The sequence below is a fragment of the Hylobates moloch genome, unplaced genomic scaffold (assembly GCF_009828535.3).
Source record: "Hylobates moloch isolate HMO894 unplaced genomic scaffold, HMol_V3 SCAFFOLD_18, whole genome shotgun sequence".
NCBI lineage: Eukaryota > Metazoa > Chordata > Mammalia > Primates > Hylobatidae > Hylobates > Hylobates moloch.
The window spans coordinates 67,549,672-67,558,803 of NW_026652293.1; positions in this window are offsets into that span (position 1 = coordinate 67,549,672).

The following is a 9,132-nucleotide window of genomic DNA, read 5'->3' on the forward strand; positions in this document are numbered from 1 at the left end:
CTCCCAAACCCCCTCTCCAGCACCCGGGCCGTTCTCATGCTTCTTTCCAGAGGGAAATGTCTCCAAAGACTTGTGCAGACACCATCACAACCTCCTTGCCACCCATTCTCTCTTCCAATGGCCCTAGTCTAGCTTTTCCTCCACCTCTTCCTAAAATAGATTCCCAAAGACCTATGTTGAGCCAACGCTGATGCTCACACCACTGTCTTCATCTCGCTCGAGCCCTCAACAGCATCAGGGTTGATCATCTCGTCTTAGAGATACTTCCTTCGGGTGACTTGCCACCCACCTCTATCTGGTTTTTCTCCTCCCTCCTCCCCATGCTTTCTCAGGTTCCTTTGTCTCTCCGGACCTCTACCTATCACTCAAATGCCCCAGAGCTCTGATATTAGCTCTTCTCTCTTCACATCTACTCACTCATCTAGTCCCGAGACTTTAAATGTCACCTATATGTAGATGGCTTTCAAATGTTATCCCTGTGTCTATTTATCCCTGAAACCCTAGACTGGTCTAGCCCAACTGCCCAGCTCAGCATCTCCATTTAGATTTCAAATACGCATCTCCAACTTCGCAAGACCAAAAAGCGTCTCAATCCCACCTTAGCTCCCTAAGCCTCCTCATCTCAATAAATCATGCCAGCAGCATAGGCCAGAAACCTAGGAGTCAGATTTAATTCCTCTTTCTCATCTCTCAGTCCTCCCCCAACATCCAATCCAAGAGTAAAACCTACAGAGTCTACCTTTCCAGCACATCCTGAAACTGAAAGCTTTTCATCATCTACCCAGACACTCCTCCAGTCTGAGCAGCAGCATCTCCAACTTGGACCCCTGCCACATCCAGTCCTAACAGGTCTCCCTGCCACCATCGGTCTTGGCTCCTAGAGTTCACCTCCAGATCATAACCAGAGTGAGTTTTCTATAGCACTGATTAGATCACGTCACTCTTGTATTTGTTTCTTGTGGCTGTCATAACAAAGTACCACAAACTGGGAGGTGTGAAACAACAGAAATGTATTCTCAGCACTCGGGAAGCCCGAAGTTCAAGATCAAGATGGCAGCAGGATCTGTTTCTTCTGGAGGCTCCAAGGGAGAACCCATTTCCTGCCTCTCTCCTAGCTTTTGGTGGTTGCTGGGAATTCTTGCCACTCCTTGGCTTACATCGCCCCAACCCCTACCTCCATCTCCACATTACCCTCTTCTCTGTGTGACTCATTTTCTGTTTCTTACAAAGACATTCTTATTGGATTCAGAGCCCACCTTGATCCAGGATGGATCTTCATCCTTGCCTTCATTACCTCTGCAAATAACCTATTTGCAAATAAGGTCACATTCGGAGTTTCCCTGTGGACATGAATTTTGGAGGGCACTATTCAACCCACTCTAACTCCCCCACTTAAAACTTCCCAGTGATTTCCTGTTGTCACAAGAATAAAATCCAAATCTCCATCAGGTCCTTGGGATCTAGCATCTGCCTAGTCCTTCGACCTCATTTCCTTCCACTCTGCTTTCGTTCATCACACTCCAGCTACACTGGCTTCTTTCTCTCCCTTGAGCATGCCAAGGTATTCCCACCTCCAACCGTTTGCACTTGCTGTTCCTTCTTCTTGGAACACCATTTCCCCAGACTTGCACATGGCTGCCTCTTCATCATTCAGATCAAAACAAAAAATGCCAGGTCAAGAGAACTTTTCTGACTGTTCTGTTAGCTAAATCTATGTATAAATCTACATAGCTAAAGCAACCCGCAGTCTTAGTCACTACCTCATTACACTACTTTATCTCCTTCGTGGCAAATAACAGTATCTTAAATTACTGGGTTTATTTGTTGATGAACTTACTGGCTACACCCATAAGAAAGTAAGTGCCTTGCGTGCAGGGCTTTCTGACTGGCTTAGAGCCCTACTATTCACACAGTAGGCGTTTGTGTAAGAAATTTTGGACTGGCCCACTCAAAATCCATGGCATCCGGAATGCAACAACCGTCACAACGGAAAGTTGCCTTCCTGAAATGCAGAAGCTGGAATGCTACATTTCCCAGGCACCCCTGCAACCAAAATCTCAGTTGTAATTTAAATTCCTTAAATAACAGGCAGTCATGCAAGACTTGAATTTCGAACTGGGTTCAGAGGGGACAAAAGCCTTGGATGTGAGGTATCTGTTTGGGGGGCACAGATTGTAGCAGCTGTATGGCAGCTTTGCGGTGGGTGGCCAGCTTCCTGGTGGTAGCAGGAGCAGCAGCTCTTAGTGGGCTCACCCATGAACATTCAGCCTAGAACTAGATATCTGTGATGTCATTTAGGGACCACCAAGATAATCCAGAAGAATCTCCCCATCTTAAAATTCTTAATCACATCTGCGAAATCCTTTTTTTTTTTTTTTTTTTTTTTTTTTGAGACAGAGCCTCACTCTGTTGCCCAGGCTGGAGTGCAATGGCACCATGTCAGCTCACTGCAATCTCTATCTCCTGGTCCCTATGATCCTCCTGCCTCAGCCTCTCAAGTACTTGGGATTACAGGCATTCATCACCATGCCCACCTAACTTTTTGCATTTTTAGTAGAGATGGGGTTTGGCCATGTTGGCCAGGTGGGTCTCGAACTCCTGGCCTCAAGTGATCCACCCTCCTCAGCCTCCCAAAGTGCTGGGATTACGGGCATAAGTCACCTCACGCAGCCCCGCAAAATTCTTTTTATCCAAATAAGATAAATGTTTTAGTTTTTCCAGGCTGCTGAAACAAACTACTATAAACTGAGTGGCTTATAAACAACAGAAATTTGTTTATCACAGTTCTGGAGGCTGGGAAGTCCAAGGTCAGGACACTGGCAGAGTTGATATCTGGGTGAGACAGGAGAATAGGGAATTAGGGTAACCAAGGGTTAAGGCATAAGCAAAAGAACAGCAGGTGCAGCCAGTTCTAGGCAAGATTAGGCAGCATACACGCCACATTTTTACTCCTGTGTTAACAAGACAGAAGTTTCCATTTCAGCCTCTGATTGATGGCAGGCCAAGCTTCCACTTCAGCCTCTGATTGGTCACAGGCCAATCCTTCATAAGATGGAACCAATTGGAGACCTCTAAAGGGCACCTAGGGGTGTTACCAAATTATTTCAGCTTAATAAAAACCCGAATTGGGGTGTTCTTGAGTTGCTGGCTCGAACCTGTTCCCACTCTGTGGAGTGTACTTTCGCTTCAATAAATCTGTACTTGTGTTACTTCATTCTTTTGTTGCTTCATTTGTCTTTTCATTGTTTCATTCTTTTGTTGCTTTGTTTGTGCATTTTGTTCAACTCTTTGTTCAACACCCCAAAAACCTAGATAACTCACAGTCAAGACCTTCCATCCAGTAAGACGGGGAGGGCTCACTTCCTGGTTCATACATGGTGATGGACTTTCTTGCTGTGTCCTCACATGGTGGGAGGGACTAGCTCTGCACTCTCTTTTACAAGGGCACCTCCCAAAGGCCCCACCTCCTATTACCGTCACCTTGGGCATTAGGATTTCAGCAGATGAATTTGGGAGAGGACACAAATATTCAGCTGTAATATTTATAGGTTCCAGGAATTAGGACCTGATATTTTGGGGGAGGGGGGGCAATAATTCAGCTTACTGCACTGGCCTTGACCAGAAAACTATGTTCTAAGATCTTTTCCAGCTATTCAAAGGGAATGCCACTGGCGTGCATGCCCATCTCCTACCTCACCTCCATTTATTCCTCCCTTGAAGGACTTACCTAATGAGGGAAAGTGAGGAGAAAGGGAAAGAGCCAACAAGCAATGGCTGCAGACACTCAGCCAAGGGAACTAGGAAGTGCGTGAGCCAAGCTCTGACCAGGTGTAGACACTCAGCCGAGAGCTGAAAATGAATGACCAAATTGCTGGAGCATCAGCCAAGTGTATTCAGCTGCTTCTGATAGGCCAAGAGAGGGACACGTGCTTGGCATGTTCACCCTAGCAGACAGGTGCATTGGGCCTGGCATGCCCTTGGAAAAAGATCCCTTCCCAGGTGAGGGCTGGCTTTCCAGGACAACTCCAGCCAGCCTCGCCCATTTTTAAGGACAAGGAGGAGGAAGGAGGCTAGAGAGAGAATGAGAATAGCGAAGTAGGAACAGATGGCTTCCTGGACCCAAGAGGCTATTCACCAAAGATCAAAAGAAGTGAAGAGATGAAGGAATTATCTGGATAAATTAAGCAAAAATAAAAAGAGGCAATGGGACTTGGGGACCTTTCCAGCCAGGGCTGGTTGTCTACACTGTTAAGCTCACTGGACAATTATTCAAACTTTTCTGCATGTGGGAGGGCAACAAAAAACTGACCCCAGGGTAGGTCTAAAAGCCCCTGATTCCTTCTCCCATCTTAGCACCACTTTGACATTAAGTCAAGCCATTCAACCTGAGTAGAAATAAAATAAGAATATCAAAGTAGTGCCTGCATATAATTAGGCAATATTGACCAAAATAAAGTAGGTTTGATCTCTTTAGTGGGTGAATAAAATGCTGACATCAGCACTATGTCGTTCGGCAAAATGTGCAATATTAATTCATTCATTTGATAACTAATAATTATCTGGGGATATATTGATTAATCAAACATGAATCTTGCTCTCAAGGAACTTACAGTCTAATAAAAGACATAGAGCTTGCTCATAAATAATGCATTTAATCTTATCAATAAACCTGTGAGCTAGTCACCCTGACTCCCACTTTATGGATGAGAAAAACTCAAGTTTGCAGTGAACACCTTGTACAGAGTCATATAGTTAGTGACAGAGCTTGGATTTGAGCCACATGTCTCACTGCTGAAGCCCATACTTTTTTCACATGACTGTAAGGTTTTCTGAAGGAGAAACCTTTGAATTTTCAAAGCTATATGGGATTTGAACAAGTGGAGATGAAAGAAAGGGCACTTAATGTAGAGAAAAAAGAAGAAGTATAGAGATGCCGTTGTGATATTAATCGACATGGGAAATAAGAAATAGGAAGTTTGTGGATGGAAATTCTGAGCTCAACTTTTAAAAATATCTTTGAAGGACTTCTAGGACACGCAGCTAGAAAAAACAGCAGTCATTCAGAAATGCAAAACTGGAACCCCGCAGAGAAGCCTAGGCCGGATATTTAGATCTGGGTGTCCTCACCCAAAAAAGAATGGTGGAAGCCATGAATCTACTAAGGCAAAAAGTCTATGATGAGAAGGCAAAAGAAGAGAAAGGGCCAAGAACCTTTGGAAGTTCTACCTTTAGGAAGTAGAAGAAAGGAATGGAAAGTGGAAAAGAATGAGTAGGCAGGAGAGCTGAGAAAGTCAAGCATTCCAGAACGCAGGGGAGGAGAAATCTGAGGGATGAAAGCCCGACAAATTCTACAAGGAAAACAAGGAGAATGAGTTTTGACTGGGAAAAGGCCACTGGATGGGCAAGTAGGAGGCTTTTGGTGACGTTTAAATAAGAGCATGTGTTTGAGTAATGGAAACAACAAGGATAAGTCGCCCCTTCAAAAACTCTGATAACAAAAGGGAGGAAAAAGAGAAAATAACGGTGAAACCCCGTCTCTACTAAAAATACAAAAAATTAGCCGGGCGAGGTGGTGGGCGCCTGTGGTCCCAGCTACTCGGGAGGCTGAGGCAGGAGAATGGCGTGAACCCCGGGGGTCGGAGCCTGCAGTGAGCTGAGATTGCGCCACTGCACTCCAGCCTGGGTGACAGAGCGAGACTCCGTCTCAAAAAAAAAAAAAGAGAAAATAAGAACAAGGGACAGATAATTTTTATGGAAAAATCCCAGGCTTGTCTGCATAATTTAAAACATTATGGGCCGGGCGCAGTGGCTTACGCCTGTAATCCCAACACTTGGGGAGGCCAAGGCGGGCGGATCATGCAGTCAGGAGATCAAGACCATCCTGGCCAACATGGTGAAACCCTGTCTCTTCTAAAAAATACAAAAATTAGCCGGGTGTGGCAATGCGTGCCTGTACTCCCAGCTACTCAGGAGGCTGAGGCAGGAGAATTGATTGAACCCGGGAGGCAGAGGCTGCAGTGAGCCGAGATGGCGCCACTGCACTTCAGCCTGGGCGAAACAGCAAGACACCATCTCAAAATAATATATATATATGGCCAGACATGGTGGCTCATGCCTGTAATTCCTGCACTTTGGGAGGTTGAGGTGGGTGGATCACTTGAGGTCAGGATTTCGAGATCAGCCTGGCCAACATGGGGGAACCCCGTCTTTACCAAAAATGCAAAAAATTAGCCAGGCGTGGTGGCGGGCACCTGTAATCCCAGCTACTCAGGAGGCTGAGGCAGGAGAACTGCTTGAACCCGGGAGGTGGAGGTTGCAGTGAGCCGAGATCGTGCCACTGCACTACAGCGTGGGTGACAGAGCAAGACACCGTCACAAAAATGAAAAATAAAACATTATAAATTTCCTCTTGCATCTCTTCATTTTTTTAATCGTCCCCCTTCACTCTTCTCTATGTAAACTCGTTCTGGCCAAGTGAATCAATCAAGTTGGGAACAGTGATTTGAGCAGACTTGTCAATATTACTCTGGGAAAAAAAGGAGTTGATAAACTGTTCTGACAAGAGTCATCACCAAAATAGTACTACATAGGCTTGTGATTGGAAAGAATAGCAAGGTTTAGGAAAACGTGGTTGTTGGTTGCATTTGTCTGTATAGGGGATAGGTGAACATGTTTGTAGGGGAAGGCTCTAGTGTTAAAGGAGAGATTGAAGATGCGTTATGATTCTAGACAAGTATGGAGAGAAAGGAGACCAAGCCACACCTATAAGGGCTGGCTTTAGAGAGAAGAAGGGACATTTCTTTCCCTGAAATGTCCATGAAATACAAAAGAAAAAGGCTGACAATGATGTGAAATTAGAGGCAGACAACCATAGCAGCTAGGTAATTCATACCAATCTCCCCAATGAGGACAAACATACAAGCTGCATTAAACATAGGGATTATCTTTCTGGAAGCATCAGATAGCTAACACAAGAGTGAAGAATTAGCAAGCCAGAGACCAGCAAAAATGGAGGCCCAGGAGGTAAACCCACAGTCTGAAGCCACTCTTCCTCCTCATTGTTAGCCAATGTCAGGTCACACAGCAGAGAGGACAAGAGTCTGAGCAACACTTTACACAGCATCATATGGTTAGAGGATCTGATGCTGGGGTCCAGGGCCCACCAAGGTGAGTGTCCCAGGAAAATCCTTATCTTTGGGTTGTGACCCTAAAGGACTATACTCTAGGAGTAAATATTATCCAGAAATAGCCCGTCCTTTGCAGACATTGCAGCTCACCGTCAAATCACTTCAATCCATGAAATTGGATTAAATTAATCTCAGGGTACTCTTGGCCCCAGACGCCTGACGAGAGCAAAGTAAGTCCTCTCTGGAGGAAGATAAGATCATCCTAGGTCTCAAATAATTTCCACAATTAATTTTATAGCTATGCCCACTATAACAGCAAAAATAACGAAATAAGAAGAAAAGATAACAAACATAAAAACCAGCATAACAATGGCAAATAGAACAACGGACACTCAGAGAGTCTCCAGATATTGGTGTTAACAGAAATTCTAGAAAGGAAAATATATTATTATATTTATTATATTATGTTATATTATTATATGTTATATATTATATATTATATTATACATTGTATTCATCATATTATTATATTATATTAAATTTAATAAGTCATGGGTGTGTTTTATAAGAGATTAGACAAAGCTGAAGTAAATTGGATGTTGGATCAGAAGAAAATATTTGGAATGAAGCATGAAGGAATAAAAGAATGAAAAAGACAAAAGAGAAGTTAAGAGTGATAAATAATAGAGTAAGAATACCTAGTACACATGTTATTGGAATTCTGGAAAGATAGAAAAGAAAATGGGAAAGAAGCAATATTTGCAAAGATAATAACTGAGATGTTTTCCAAAGCAAATTAAACACATAAAGCTACAGATTCAAGAAGTCCATAAAAGCTCCAAGAATTATAAGGAAATACACCTAGGTACATTATAGTAAAATTGCTGAAAACCAGAGGAAAAAGAAATATCTTAAAAGAAGCCATAGAATAAAAGACAGATCACTGTTAAAGGAGCAACAATTAGACAGACAGTTGATTTCTCAAGAGAAACAAGGAAATCCAGAAAAATAATGGAATACCCTTAAATACTAAAAGTAAATAACTGCCAACCTAGAATTTTATGCCCTCCAAAAATATCCTTCAAGTATAAAGATGAATTAAAGATAACAAACCAAAATAGAATTATTTGTCACTCACAATAAAGGAAATATTAAAGAATATTCTTTAGGCCCAAGGAAAATAGGCCCAGATGGAAAGTCAGAGATGCAAGAAGGAAAGTATTACATTAAAAAATAGCAAGTATTAAAATATAGGCAAATATAAACCGAGAGTGACTATATAAAAAATTGAAAATGTTGTTGTATTTGAAATATGTATTCCTCGGCAGGGCATGGTGGCTCATGCCTGTAATCCTGGCACTTTGGGAGGCTGAGGCAGGCAGATCACCTGAGGTCAGGAGTTCGAGACCAGCCTAACCAACACGGAGAAACCCCGTCTCTACTAAAAATACAAAATTAGCTGGGCATGGTGGTGCATGCCTGTAATTCCAGCTACTCGGGAGGCTGAGGCAAGAGAATCGCTTGAACCCGGGAGTCAGAGGTTGCGGTGAGCCAAGACTGCGCCATCGCACTCCAGCCTGGGCAACAAGAGTGAAACTCGTCTCAAAAAAAGAACATACAGGGAGAAAAGAGACAATGATATAAGAACACAAGAAAGTACCAATCCATGAAGGATAGGAGATGGTGTTTCTTTTCTCATCTAGGGTCAGTTCCTCTGCTTGAGCTGCTTTCTACATTCTCAGGAACCCTACTGAACACATCATCTCATTTCTCTCTTCCATAGTATCCTCTCCCTCTTAATCTGGATCCTTCCTATAGGCACACAAGCACAGTTTAATCTCTGCCATCTTAAAAAAAAAAGTTTCCTGAATGACATATCTATTTCTAGCTGTCCCCTTCACTAGTCAAATGTCTTAAAAGACTTGTCTCTACTCCTGTCTCAGTTCTCTAGCTCTCACTCTCTCAACTACAATGTGACTTCTAAACCAACTACTACCTGGAAATG